Source organism: Gracilinanus agilis, chromosome 3, assembly GCF_016433145.1.
Source record: "Gracilinanus agilis isolate LMUSP501 chromosome 3, AgileGrace, whole genome shotgun sequence".
NCBI lineage: Eukaryota > Metazoa > Chordata > Mammalia > Didelphimorphia > Didelphidae > Gracilinanus > Gracilinanus agilis.
In genome coordinates, this window is record NC_058132.1 from 672,613,963 (window position 1) to 672,629,803 (window position 15,841).

The window sequence follows — 15,841 nt, forward strand, 5'->3', positions numbered from 1 at the left end:
TTTGCATTTTATGGTAATGAGGAACCAACCCCAGTCAGGGGCCCAAATGAGTCACGCCGGGCCCCACAGCAGCAAAGTCTCAGGGGTGGTTTCGGGACTTGAAGTCCAACACGAATTCCTAGGCCTGTGTAGGTGAACCTGTGTCTGGTGTCCCTCCCCCTCTCCCAGGCCTGAGGACATTTGTCACGTGACCCGCTCCTCTGCCCAGCAGCCCAATGGGAGCGCTTCCTCCCTTCCCCCTTCCCCCGCCCCTCTGCCCAGCAGCCAATGGGAATGCTTCCTCCCCAGTTTGGGGTAAGGCGGGCTCACATGCCGCAGTTTGGGCATCACTGGCCTCGGGCACCAGCTGCGACCACGCTGGTTCCGCTCTGTCTCTGCTTGTCGCTCCTCCTGCACGCTTTTTCCTCCCTCGCCTTCCGAGATTGGCCGTAAGGGCAGAACAAATGCTCTTTGGGGGTTTCTGAAGCGCCCCTTCGTGTGCCTGGCCCAAAGGACAATGAAGGCTAGTCAAGATGGGCGGCCAGGAAGCTCACCCTCTGGTGCTGCACAGATGGGAAGTGGCAGTGGCTGCAGGTGGAGATGGGACAGAAGGTGGAGACGGAGGAATCCGAGGCTGGCTGCCGGAGGGCGAAGGCAACTTCTCCCTGGCCCCACGATCAGAGCTGAAAGTTCACCTAAAAACCCGCCTCTCGGGTCATTCTTTTCTACATGGCGAGTCAGCCCCCTCTCTCTACTACACCTGCAGGTTTATATTAGGTTTGACTGAGCAAATGACTATTTCTCCAGGTGAGTCATTAACACCCGGAATCTGGGTATTGCAAAGCCAATAGTGTTCCAAGCAGCCAGCACATAATTACCGTCTCCAGGCTGCAGAAGTGGGTCAAAGCACGCGGGCGCTCTGAAAGCAGAGAAGGCTGGCAGATAGTCCTTAACTGGGAAACCAAACCAGTGTGTGTGGGGTGACTCGTGTTTTAGCACTGGAAGGAAATAACGAGATTCTCTGTGCTTCTAAAGCAGCCTTTGGGTCCTGGCTTCTTTGGGAAAATTTAGATCTACTGCGATTATTTTAAACAAGCTTCAGGAGAAGGAATCTGAAAGGAGGCACAGAGGAAAGCAGCTGACTTGCCCAGGGTCACACAGCTATTTAGTGGCTAGCAGAATCTGAACTTGGGTCTTTCTGACTCGAGGTCTAGCACTTTAGCCACTCTATAATCTAGATCAGTGATGGGCAAACTTTTTAAAGAGGGGCCAAAGGAAAGGAAATGCTCATCTGTCCGTCTGTTTCTAAGGCAACCCTTTGGAAGTTTCATTGTATTCTATCCTACTTACTGTATTCATCAGATTAGGAATAATGTCACATGGCCAGATAGAACATTTCAGGGGCCCGCATCTGGCCCACAGGCCGTAGTTTGCCCATCACTGCTCTAGATGAAAGAAACTGGACTAGCCCTCTCTCAAAGAACAAGAGGCCCTACCTAGGCTTAGACCTGAGAAATTGATCACAAATGTAATTGAAACTAGACTGTGGCTATAGAGGAGTTTATAAAATTCACAAAAATGGAAGATGTGGCAAAACCCTAGTTAGGTGCCCTCCCTGCCCCCAGGCACTGAAAACTCATTGCTTTCAGAGAGCCATCTTTGCTGTCATTCTAGAAAGAGTGGGAAGGGCTGAGGAAAATTGCACAAGGCTGATAGATTTTTTTTTACAAAAAGAAATGTGTTGGGCTGGGTTAGGTGGAAAGGGAATCAGTTCTGTTTTCTCTCTGAGGCTCTGCCCACGTGCTTTCAGTTTAATTCTTTCATGCCTAATTATTACAATTTTAGAAGGGAGATTTTTGCGTCAGAACCATCCAAATAGTATCGAAATGTTAAAATGCAATGTGTTTCTTTAAAACCTAAACAGCCTTGATGAAATACAGATGAGTATTTGCTAACCATTTTGTTTTTTAGAACAAACAAAAAATGAGAGGAGAAAGAATTCGGGACAGTGGCTTTTCCTAATCGAATGATGCAAGTACAATAGATTCTTTTCCAAAATTTTGTCAGCTGGAGCTCTCTGTTGGCCTGTACTTGATCTATGAGATTCCATTTAGCTCTGAAATGCTGGGATTCCTTGACTTTGGCATGAAACCATGACTGGAGGGATCTAAGTGCTCCCTGCTCTGTGCTCCCTGGGATCATGCCTTCCTCATTTTCACTCTCTGTCTCGCTCTCTCTCACCACCCAGCCCACCCCTCTTTTCATCTCTTGCTCTTGGAATCAGACCTTTTTACTCCTTTATGGCTCTACTCATTTGTTTCTTCCTAGACTCTGCTTTTCCCCCCAGATACCATTCTCTAATATATGTTGTCTTTCTTGTTAGAATTCAAGCTCCATGAGATTAGGGACTGATACTGGCAACCTTAGTACATAGAGCTTGGCACATAGCAAGCACTTAATGATTGCTTTTCATTCATTCATTCATTCATTCATTCATTCATTCATTCATTCATTCATTGCCATATCCTTAATACAGTAATAGATGACTGAATTTATGAACTTGAAGCAATGAAAGCTCACTGGTTTCTTCTGTTTGGTTTAGTTTTGGTGCCAGGACACCGTGATGGATTCTAGTATATTGAAAACTGGGTAATCAGTAGCCAAAGCAAACTTCCCCAGATCTGTGTATGGGTTCATTAAAGTCTTGTGATACGTTTTTGTGGTGTAGAGGTGACCTCAAGGTCTTGAAGCCCATGTTAAAGGACCACAAGCTTCGGCAGGTTCTATCCCAGTGATTCCCAAAGTGGGCGCCACCGCCCCCTGGTGGGTGCTGCAGTGATCCAGTGGGGTGGTGATGGCCACAGATGCACTTATCTTTCTTATTAATTGCTATTAAAATTAAAAAAAAATTTCCAGGGGGCTAAGTAATATTTTTTCTGGAAAGGGGACAGTAGACCAAAAAAGTTCGGGAACCACTGGTCTATCTAGTTGGAAATGCACCATGTTGGGGCCCAGGTATCTGACTGTGTGTCTTTAGGGTACCTGCCTTTTTGAGAGGTTCTTCCCTAGTCTGGCTACAGGAGATGTTTCATCCAAGGCTGGTCTTAACTATCAACTCAACTGCACAGTGATCATGTCAGTGAAGGGAATTTTCAAAGCGGTCAAATTACGGATCCCTCAAGTTCTGAATTGCTATCTTCTCATGACGGCGATACTTACGTGTCCAGAACTCACAGTACTGAAATCCATACCATTATCTTTCCATTCGTATAAGCTTTATGGTACTTGGAGTACTGGAGTCCTTTATCCTCTTATTACTTCAAGCTTGAGTGTGTTGTACTTAGAGGACTGAAGTCTGCACCATTATCTTCTCATTACTGAAAAGCTGAATGTGAAGTACTCGGAGATCCCATGTGGAGCTGCCATGTTGGCACTTAAAAAAAATGGCGGACTCCCTCTTGGTCGGGAGCTTTTGACATTGCATCGTCACTTCATTCTCACTACTAGGAGGCATTAAGTCAGATGCAACATGGGAACGATTACATGCAGAAACAGAGGGAGTAAAAGGCAACAAATTTAATGGAATCTACCAACATTCAAGCCTAAGGATCACCCCGTGTTGATTTGATTTGTGGATGGGTTTGAGCCGATAATAGTAGAGGCAACATGGTGGAGCAGATAGAAGGCAAACCCTGGACTCTGGAAAAGGAGAGGCAGCATGACAATGTGCTTAGAGCTCTGAATGTGAAGCCAGGAAGCCCTGAGTTTGACTCCCATCTCAGATATTTCCTAGATGTTTGACCCTGGGCAAGTCACATAACCTCCTTGGGCCTCAGCCCCTCATCTGTGAAATAAGGGGTTTAGATTCAATGACCTGAATTATGAGCCTAAGACCTGCTTCTGCCTAGGGTCCGAGATGCTGATTTTTCCACAATGGGTGATCCTAGCACTGATAGAATCCTGGGTCCCCACCACTCTCTTTTGAGAGACAGATAAAGGATATATATTCTATGTCACAAAGATTATATATAGAAACACACCTGGATGTGTATATGTGCAAGCATATATGTGTGTTAAATGTGTGTATATGTACACACACATACAGACTGTGAGAATTAAAATTACTATCCAAAAGACTCCAAGTATTATATTTAATAAGATTTATTAAATTTAACTTGAAGCAAAAAGACAACTAAAAGGCTAGCCTCAAGAGGGAGCTCACCCAAGCCTCACAAGTGGTCAAGAGGCAAGAGAGCGAGGGAGGAGTTACAGAACTATATAAACAATAATGTAAAGATGCAGATAGATGAAAAGGGAAAAGGAATTTTGGGATGAGGAAAGAATTCTGGGAGATGGAGTCCAAGGTCCAAGATTTTTTCTAATTACACACTACTCTATGCCAAAAGCAACTGACATACATTTCCCCACAGCAACCCTGTGACGCAGGCCTGAGACATTATTTTTCCCATTTTGCAGGTGAGCAAACGGAGGCTTGGAAACATCAGGTGCTTTAGCCATGGTCACAGAGCTGGGTGTCAGAGGAGAGATCCAAGCCTAGTTCTGACCAACTGTAAGCCCCACACACCCAGTCCATTTGGGTGCCTTTCTAGTGCCAAATGCTTTCTATTGAAAACTTATTTGTGGCTCGTGGAATTCAGCCACTGTTGTTTAGGACTACTTTTCTTTAATCAGATTTCACCGGTTCAGTCACTCATTCAATAAACACTAAACATCTGCTATGTGTAAGAAATCATATGAGGCTTAGGGCATCATGGGTGAAGCTGGAGGAAGGAAGGGGGCAGTGACAGCCTCTGTGTGGCCAAAGCAATACAAGGGTGCTTCAGGAGTCCGAATTTGGGATGTGACCATCCTCTGCCCTGCGTCCTCTCCATCCCGAGCTTTGCTGTTTTTGCATGTATCGTCCACTTAAAAAATCCATCGAAGGGTGTAAGTTCAGGGCTCGTAGAGATATTCAAAATGTGAGGAGTAATTGGCTACATTCGACTCTCAACTTTCTTGTCAGATAGAATAAAAGAGCATGTCAATCACTGGAATAACTGTTGAGCGAGGAGGTGATTATATTGAAAAATAGTGTGCATTCACGTTTCTGGGTTCTCTTCGATGCTGCGCTTAACCGAAGTGGGTCCCACTAATAAAATCACAGTATTTAGAGTTAGAGAGAATGTTGCAGGCCATTGAGTTCAATCTCCCATATCTTGTAGAAATGATTCTCCCCTTTCTGTTGGATCATTTGCGATGATGGAGAGCTCAATAGCTATTGAGAAGAAGCCCATTCTGTTGGATAGCTTTAATTGTGAACACGTGTCTTCTTCTGTTGAGTCATGAGTCTGTATCCTTAGTTTTGCCCTTGGGGGCATCACAGAGCAACTCTGCTGCCTTTTCTACATAGTGACTCTTCAGATAGTTAAATAGAGTTATTCCTCCTTTTCATTTTTTTTCATCAGCATAACCACATTCTAGTTCTTTTAACTGCGTGATACCATTGTCCGTTGTTCAGTTGTTTCAATCGTGTCCGACTCTTTGTGACCCTTTTTGGAGTTTTCTTGGCAAAAAAATATTGAAGAGTTGTTTGACTTCTCCAGCTCATTTGACAGATGAGAAAACTGAGGCAAACAGGGTTAAGTGACTTGCCCAGGGTAACCCAGCTAGTAAACGTCTGAAGCTGGATTTGAATTCAGGAAGACATTTCCTGATTTCTGATTCCAAGTGCAGATCTCTATCCATTGGGCCAGAAGAGCTCTCATTAACTCTCTGGAAACACTCCTATTTGTGTAAGTCCCTTCTCCAAGTATAACTCAGAACTGCACATTGTAGGTATGTTCTGACTAGTTCAGACAGCACTGGGACAACTATTGTCCTTGATTTCTGCCCTCCCCTCCCTTCCCTTTTCCCTTCTCTTCCCTTTCCTTTCTGGTGGGTCCTGCATTCTCCAAGAATCTAGATCAGAGCTAACAGCAAGACTCACAGTAACAGAGGTGGTCAGAATCTTCAGGTTTGCTCCTCCCTACATTGGTTCTATTCTCCATTGATCCTTGGTGCCAATAATCCCTGGTGCTGAGTCTTGATCCACGGACAAGGGGAACAAAGGAGTGTCCAACTCCATGGAGCCTTGCTTGTTATTTCACTGTTTCTCTCAGCTCCTCCTGCTAAGGATCAGGCAGTGATCAAGGCTTTCAAGTGCAGCTTGGCACCGCCATCTTGTTCTGGCTCCCATCTTTATTTCCATCAGTCACAGCCTCTAAGTCTGCACAGTGTCACTCATGAACCTTCCATCTGTGACCTCTTTTCCCAAAATCAGCTTTTGTGCATATGCTCCCCAACTTCCCCATGCATGGAACCATATGATAATTGTTTGTAAATGCAGGGCATCTCCCAACTAGACGGTAAGCTCCTTGAAGGTAAGGACTGTCTTAAATAAACTTTGTGATGTGATGGTCAATCGTATCAGTTGTGTTTGACTCTTCACAACCCCATTTTAGGCTTTGGTTGTTTTTTTGGCTAAGACACCAGAGCAGTTGGCCATTCCTTCTCCAGCTCATTTTACAGATGAAGAAACCGGGGTAAATAGGGTTAATTGACTTGCCCAGGGTTACTCAGGAAGATGTCGTCGTCGTCGTTGTCGTCGTTGTCGTCGTCGTCGTCGTCGTCGTCGTCGTCGTCGTCGTCGTCGTCGTCGTCGTCGTCGTCCTCCTCCTCCTCCTCCTCCTCCTCCTCCTCCTCCTCCTCCTCTTCTTCTTCTTCTTCTTCTTCTTCTTCTTCTTTTCTTCCTCCTCCTCCTCCTTATTCTTTTTTTTTTAAACCCTTACCTTCCATCTTGGAGTCAATACTGTGTATTGGCTCCAAGGCAGAAGAATGGTAAGGGTAGGCAACGGGGGTCAAGTGACTTGCCCAGGGTCACACAGCTGGGAAGTGCCTGAGACCATATTTGAACCCAGGACCTCCCGTCTCTAGGCCTGGTTCTCAATCCACTGAGCCATTCAGCTGCCCCAGGAAGATGTCTTCCTGATTCCAGGCCCAGTGCACTCTCTGCTGCACTGCCTAGCTGCCCTAATAAATAAAAGTTAGGAAACATTTTTTTCTTTTTCTTTGCCTTCCATTTAATTCTTTCTATGCATGATTTTCAATAATTTTTATTTCATGATTTTCAAAGTGATTAAAAACATTTTTATATCAGTCATCTCTGAGGAGAGGGAGTGGGGACAAAGAATATTCCCTTTCAACAGAGAGAAACAATTTTTTAAACCCTCATATTTAACAATGGTGTCTTGACAGTTTTTATACCATTCTGTCCTACTAGCTCCCCACCTTTCTTCCATGAAGTAAGGGCCATATATGTATATATTTCTTTTTTTGTTTTGTTTTGTTTTGTTTTAATTTTAAACCCTTAACTTCTGTGTATTGACTTATAGTTGGAAGATTGGTAAGGGTGGGCAATGGGGGTCAAGTGACTTGCCCAGGGTCACACAGCTGGGAAGTGTCTGAGGCCGGATTCGAACCTAGGACCTCCCGTCTCTAGGCCTGGCTCCCAATCCACTGAGCTACCCAGCTGCCCCTATGTATATATTTCTTAACCCATTCTCTAGGATTGGTTTTTAGTTTTTTAGTCACTTAGAATCCAGCTTCCTTTTAGAGATCTCATGCTCTGTTGTGCCTCCTAAGATTTCATTAGCTCTTTTTAGAAGCCACATTAGCATATGTGGCCAATTAAACTTTTATATATTTCTTATGGGATCTACTCCTGCCAAACTGGAGTTCCTCTATTCAGGAATTGTGATTGGCAGACAGTAGGCTAAATATTTGTTGGACTGATGTTGGCTGCAAATCCTTACTGGCTGTGTGACCCTGGGCAAGTCACTTAACCCAGTTTGTCTCAGTTTCCTCTTCTGTAAAATAAGCTGGAGAAGGAAATGGCAAACCATTCCAGTGTTGCTGCCAAGAAAACCCTCAAAGGGATCACAAAAATAACTGAATAATAATAGTCTTTATTTTTTACTTAGATGTAGCCCTGCATGTAAATTCAACAAACAGGTGCACACTGTTTAGGCATTGAGAATAGAGCAACAAACAGAACAGTCTCAGCCTCTGAATATGATTTACTGCGGAGAAATAATAGCCTGCACATGAATATAAGGAAAGATGCTAAAAGGTAATTTGAAGAGGGAAAGAGTCCTCTATAACTGAGGATGGGAAAAGTTGTTAAGGAGAGCTTCGTGGCGGTAATAAACTGATCCACGTCTTGATTTGGAGATCGTATAGCTAGGGCTGTTGGGTCCCATTTGGTTGGTTCTGTTGTTTGTCAGCCTATTGACAAATGGTTCTAAATCTTCCTTTATTTCATTAATTCAACATTCATTAAGCACCCACTACGCATTGTACAAGGTGCTGTGTTTACTGCCGGAGAAACAAAATTGAGAAGTTATTCAGAACCTGGTCTTAACTGATGGGATCAAATTCTGACTTGGGGGAGTGGTGGGAGAGGGAGGAAGGGAATCAACAAGGTGGCTTGGAATAGAGAGCCAGACTCAGAGATGGGAAGTCCTGGGTTCAAATATGACCTTAGACACTTTCTAGCTGGGTGACCCTGCACAAGTCATTAAGCTCCTTTGCTTAGTCCTTACCACTCTTCTGCCTTGAATTAATATACGGTATTGATTCTAAAGTGGAAGCTAAGAGCTTATTTATTTATTTATTTATGTTTCACTTTGAAAAAATTTTATTTAATTGATTTAGAATATTTTTTTCATGGTTACATGATTCTTGTTCTTTCCCTCCCCTCCTGCCACCTCCCTCCTGTAGCCAACGTGCAATTCCACTGGGTTTTACATGTGTCATTGATCAGGACCTCTTGAGATCTATCTATCATCTCCAGATAATCTGATAAAGACAGCTTAGTTGATAAGGAAGTAAGGGGACCCGGGAGATCTTTCTGTTAGCTCATAGCAGCTTCTCTGCTCTCTCTCTTGCAGCATGGAGTTTATTATATATACTTCAAGACTCATTTCACACAAAAGAATCCCCCCGAAACTTCGCGTTTGCGCATTAACACAAATTATGTCATATCAAAGCACAATAAAGTTATAGATTTACAAAGAATTTTCTTACAAAGATAATGCCGGATGAGAAACAGTCTCAAGGTTAAAAATGAGCCTCACTTTATCTAAAAGTTATTTTGCCTGAGCTTGCCACTCTGTGACCTTGGGATGCCTGGAGCAGTTAGAGAGATAAACCCACAGCTGCAGCTTTACTCTGCTGAGTGAAAAAAAGGCTGTTAACTCATTAAGTGCTGGTTTACTAAGAACTTAAAGTTTTCCTAGAAGCTATAATGTTTTCCAGTAAGAAAAGATGTGGTTCATAAAAGGGGTCAAAAGAGGAGTCTCAGATTTTCATCTATTTAAGACTGTTTCTCTTATTGGCCTCCCACAAGGACCTATTTCCATATTATTAATATTTGCATTAGGGTGATTGTTTGGAGTCTAAGGTAAGAGTTTAATAAAAAAAATGCCTACTCTGTTACTTAACTTCTTTAGACAAGTCACTTAACTGTTCTAGACCTCAGTTACTTCATCCGTAAGATGAGACTAGATCAGTTTTTAATCTGGGCTCTGTGAAATTGGAAAAAAAATTGATAAATGTTTTGGTTATAAATGATTTCTTTTGAAATTGTACATACTTAATCTCATGGCTGTGTTGCTGTGAGAAGGGTCCAGTGGGCTTCACTAGACCATCAGAGAGGTCCAGGACACTCCTGAACAAACTGATCTCCAACGTGCTTTCCAGCCCCAGAGCCTGCGGTCCCTTGATTTGTTAGAGCCACTTGTTATCTGTAATTCGGGCTGTGCTGCCCAGCTTCAGCTTCAGCTCAGTATCTGGACCTTTTCTAGGTCAAGTCTGGAAACTGTTCATCTAGGCTGAGCCCAACCATTGGCTACCAACTGGGTGTATCATTCATTCCTCCAACAATGAAGACGAGGCATTCGTCCTATTTGTCACATAAACTGGGCAGCTCGGTGGCACAGGGGAGAAGGCGCTGGGCCTGGAGTCAGAAAGACCTATCAAGGTCAATAGCAGACCCAGTGCTGTCCGAGCTGGTCAGAACATGCCTGTGATGTGCCATGCTGAGTTACACAAACAGGAGTGTCTCCAGAGTGTTTCTGTGAGGGGTCTGATGGCCCAGTGGATAGTCAGGAACACTCATCCTCCTGAGTTCAAATCTGGCCTCAGATACTTCCTAGCTGTGTGACCCTGGGTAAGTCACTTCATCCTGTTAGCCTCAGTGTCCTCATCTGTAAAGTGAGCTAGAGAAGGAAATGGCAATCCACTCTATATCTTTGCCAAGAAAACCTCAAACTGGGGTCATAAAGAGTCAGACAAGATTGAACAACATTTTATATATGTAAGGATAGGATTTGTGCAGGGGGGATGGGACGAATGGAGCCAGAGACTGACAGAATTCTGGGTATTTCTCTGGGAGAGGAGAGGAGGAGTGGGCTTTGGCCGGAGGACTGGGAGGAGAGAGGAGGAGAACATCCCAGCTCGGATCCAGTCCTGAGGGCTTCCTGAGGATCTTTCTTTGGAAATTGTAACCCTGATTCCCTGGTCAAAGCTATTTTCATCGCATCTCAACCATCAAGACTTCAATCATCAAGTCAGCTAAGTTTTTGAACTCCATTTTGGGAGTGATCTCTTAGTCTCTTTCTCCCATTACCCAACTTTGCTGGGAGACTCCCTTTCAGTCAAAACTTACAACTATAGAAAAGGATAGAAAAAGAAAACTAGAAGTAGATACAGAAGGAGAAGGGGTGGGGGAAGAAGCTTGGGAGTGAGAACCCCAAAGGTTCCCTCCTGAGTGAAAGACCTCATAGAAATAGAGAAGAGGGGATGCCCAAATCCCTCTTGCCCTTCCCCCCTTTCCCCAATCCCTGAATTGTGAATAATAAAAGCCATTCATTAGTCAGATAGCATTCCAGAGTGCCTGAGAGACAACAAGGGAGAGGGGAACCACAGCTTGGTCTGGCTGCCTCCATCTTGAAGCCAGACCACCCGCTGTGAAGTTGACTGACCTCAGGGGAGGCTTGTGTGAACCCCGTCCTCATTCAGAATAGGATTGGGGTACCACATACCTCGTCTTATAGGGAAGCCTTGCCCCCAACTCCTGTGGGACAGCATGACCATCCAGGTCACCCAGTTTCAGGGTGACACCCCTTTGAAGTCCCCCAGAGTATATTTGGCAACAGGGGAGAGCTGGAGGAGAGACTTGCCATATAGACTCTCTCTCTCTCCCATTCTATCATAACATTGCTTACTGGCTCTCTTTATTCTTACATAAATGACTATGCTATAGTCATTTATATTATTACAGGTGCCTAGGGCACTTAGACAATGAAAATGACTTTCCTAGAGATATAGTGAGAGGTCACTAAGTCCAGTCCCCCTCATTTTACAGATAGGTAAACTGAGGGCCCCAAATGTAAAGTGATGAGATCACTCAGGTAATAAGCCTGAGACAATATTCGAACTCAGATCCTACCCTAGCTGGGTGTACACCATACATGCTATTTCTCCTTTATCTGAGATCCTGGCATGGATTTTTGGGCTAGAATACTGGAGTTTATGCTGTGCATTCCTCTCCCTTTATAGATGATGAGCCTGAGGCCCAGAGGGATGGAATCCCTTGCCCAGTGTCCCATAGCTAACTTGTGCTAAGTCTGAGCCTAGAACCCAGGTCTCTTGCTTTCCAGTCCAGTATTCCTTGTCCTGAGCCACAAAATTTGATGGGATGTCACACGACAGCAAGGTCCAGTGGGCGAGATAGGACCAAGCCTGCCGGTTCTTTAACAAGACGATTGAAAAACTTGGGCGAGCAGCCACTGACAAGGACAAAACAACTCAGTCCTTCATACTTTTCAGCCTTATAAAAGACTGATCTGCCATAGCTCTGCTTTTCAAGGGTCGAGGCCATGCTGGATGCAGCAGCAACAAGCCCCAGGACCCCGGAGAAGAGTATCACGAGGCTCTGTGGATTTTTCATTATTGTTAAAATTCTTTCTTCATCTCCAGCCTCGTTTCTTCAAGGTCTTGGCGCTTTGGGCCTGTCCTTAATTTGCTTGGCTGATAATGTATAATTAAGTTTCTCCCAAGGAGTAAGAAACATCACAAATCATTCATCCTTACCGCCTCTCTAGGGCACGAGGCAGGTACCAGACTCATTTTCCAGACGAGTAAATTCAGCGACTTGTCCCTCATCAAGGGGGATCTCAAAGGACTTCCTAGCGTGGTCCTGGGGAGATGGCTCTGAGATATGCCCTTGGACAGCCAGAGAAGAGACGCGTGGAAGTGCTCCATGATTTACCGTGAAAGCTCCGCTTCCAGACCAAGCGCCAAGCTCCTCCTCTCATTGGTTTACACTAACGTTATCACCTTGAGAACAGCCCTCCCACCCTCCCAGGGCCCTTCGGGGCCTGAGCAAATCAAATCAACACAGTTACTTTTTACCCAATTTCTTTGGATAAAAGTTTAGAGCAGGGAATGAGCCATTCTGTTACATCAGTTACAAACTTTAAAACGGTTTCATCTTTCTTTCTGTACCGCCAACAAAGCAATGGTGTAACGCATTCAAAGAGAACTTCTTTTGGCTATCAGCCTCATTTTTCTTCTGCCACCCCTTATCACACTGGGGGGAGAAGGAGGGAAAACAGGGTTCCCTGGAAGAATGACACTTAAAATGATGGAATGTTCTTGTGTGCAGGTTCTTGCTGACTCACTCAGCGCAGTAGCACCATCAAGATAGATTGTGGAAGGGGGCAGCTGGGTAGCTCAGTGGATTGAGAGTCAGGCCTAGAGATGGGAGGTCCTGGGTTCAAATCCAGCCTCAGACACTTCCCAGCTGTGTGACCCTGAGCAAGTCACTTGACCCCCATTGCCTAGTCTTTACCGATCTTCTGTCTTGGAACCAATACACAGTGTTGACTCCAAGATGGAAGGTAAGGGTTTAAAAAAAAGAAAAAAAAAGATGGTGGCCACCTCATCTGCCTACACACAGCCCCCTGATTCAGAATTAGGAAGATCTCGGCGCAGCCCTTAAATGTCAGTTCATGAAAGGCTGATCCCACTTTGATAGCAAACAGATCGCCCAGCCTGGAATCGGTAGCAGCTCCTCCCCAGCTCAAATCCAATATGCATGAAATGAGATAATTCCTCTCTCCATTTTTCTCAAGATGTGGGATGGCGAATGAGCCTGGAGCTTCATGGCGGAAAAGCTGCCCTTCTTAGTGCCAAAGCCACTTCCATCTTGGGATAAGAGAAATACTTTTCTCTTCCCCCCTCCCCTTCTCTCCCCTAGATGTTTTTAATCTCTAAAACTTGTATGAGAGAAAAGGACAAAAGAGGTTATTAAAATTAAAAAAAAACCCAGAGTGAAAGATGAAAACGGCCCACAGCTGGAAGGCTTGAAGGATGTGACCCACAGCTGATTCAGGAAGGTCTAACATTCCCCCTCAGGCGAGCAGCCATTGTCACCCTGGCAGGGACTGTAAGCTCAGTGTTGAACCCCAAGCTCTCAGGCTTGAAATGGAGACTAGAAGAACAAGCAAAGAATTGTTTTCCGGCCTGACTCATTTAGCTCCATCCACTGTGGGATGCGTCGGCATTTCAAAAGGAAAGAAAAAGATTTTTTAAAATCTCAGCAATAGAGAGGACTTGGTGGATGCGGCCGCTTTGAAGGCAGACAGCGCGGGGAAGGACGTGCTCCTGTTTGCAAGTTCAGTCCTCTGGACTCTAAAACCCCTAAAAGGTGTGCATCCATTCAGCAAACATTTACTAAGTGCCGAGGGCAGAGAGCTGTGTCAGGTACCGGGTGAGATAGAAGGATGGAAGAAGACGTTCTCCCCGTCCTCATGGTGCCGAGTAATAAATAATAAAACAGGATTACAAGCTCTTTTTAGCACCGGCGTCGGCAGAGCTGCCTCGCTGAGATTTTCACATCCTGCCTCTGCTCCTTGCTATTCATGTGACATTGGGAAGGTCACATAATCTTTTTGCACCTCAGTTTCTCTGTTTGTGAAATGAGGGATTTAGGCCAGGTTTGGCCCGATTCTAGATTTACGCTTCTCTCAGCTCACTAAGATATATTTATAAAATATGGGTCAAGTAGGGAGAGAAAATGGACTTTGTTATTTCTTTGGTCTATGGAACTCGTAGGTGGGACAAGTCTCTAAAAATGTAGGTCACTGCCTTTTCTGCAATTTGGAGTTGCCCGGCTCCCAGCAAGATTAAGGGAGCTGCCCAGGGTTACAGAGCCACAATGGGTCCAAGGCAGGATTTGAATTTAGGCTTTCCTTGGCTCTAACAACACGATGGAGGTGGATGGTGGACAAGAACAAAGGAGCTCTTTATAAGACTTCTATTAAGTGCCTGGTATGTATCGGGGTGCCCGGGGAGGACTGGCACCCGTGCTGTCGGGGCTTTCTGAGCCCTTTTCAGTGCTGTGCATCCCACCCAGCTCTCCCCTGTGGCTCCGAGAAGTTGTGGAATGCACGTAGGCTGCCCCCCAGATTAAAGGTACCCACTAGGCCTCCAGCCCACTGGCGAGTTAGGGGAGGCCCTCCCCAAGCCTGTGAAGACTTTCCCTGGTGGAAGGCATAGATGAGAACATTTTGTTCCAACGGCTATGGAGGCAGCTGGAGCAGGGGTTCGGGGTGCTTAGGGCCTGGTCAGACATCAAAGATGCCTGACTGCATCTCAGGCCATTGACTTGTCTTGCCCCTGGACTTTGATGACTCTAGAAGATCGGGTGAGGTGGATGACTTGGTGCATCTCTGCCTCACTTAAGTCCAATTCACATTAGAGTCAAGATGCCACCCTGTGAAGTCATTGGTCCTCTCTGAAAACAGAGGACAAACAAACTATGCGCGATGCCCAGGGTAGGCCCCGTGATGCAAAAAAAGGGCAGAAAACCAAATCCCTGCTCTTGAAATGTTCACAGTATAATTGGGGGGCCACCATGCCAGCATCCGTGTGCAAGCAAGACCTAGACAGGATGAAGTGGAAGTAATTTTAGAAGGAAGGTCCTGAGGCTAAGGAGGTCAGGGAAGACTTGCTGCAGAAGATAAAACTTCAGTTGAGACTTCAGGGAGGCCAGGAGGCAAAGAGGAAGAGGAAGAAGGTTCTGGGCCTTGGGAATGGCCAGTGAAAGTGATGGTACACTAATAGGCCCATTGATGGAGATGAAGACGGTTCCCTTCCTTGTCATCCGCCACCAAGAGTTCTGTCCCTTAGAAATGTCGCACACGCTTTCCATCTTGCCTTGTAACTCTGTCGGCAAAGACCACCCAACCTTCGGTCCTCCTTGGGCTTGTTCTTCATGGTGTCTTCAAAAATGGCGGAGCCTCGCGGCCCTTACCGGCGCCTCGGACAGGCTTCCCATCAGGATTCTCATAAATATGCAGCCATTGTAGCCTTACCTAAACAGTCAGTGATTTATGGACTAGATTGGATTGCAGCCTCATCCTTGCTGTCTGTTCCTCTGAGGTGACAAAGATAATATTTCAGCAGTTTCTGCGGTGCCTCCGCCTTGAGGGAATGTAAATAGAAGCATAATTGATTTCCTAAATGCGCCTTTTCTCTGTGTCTCAATGCTTTGTACATTATAGTTGGTATGGCTGACAAATCAACCCTGATTGCTAATTAAAACATGGAATATATTAAAAAGGCCTTGCGCACGTCCCGTTTGCTCTCAGACTCAAAACCCTGCAAATGGGAGGACCAACAAAGCTCCAACGGGCTGGTCTAATTATTTGCCATTTTGCTTTGACTCAACAGTTCACAAGGTACAGTTGCTATGACT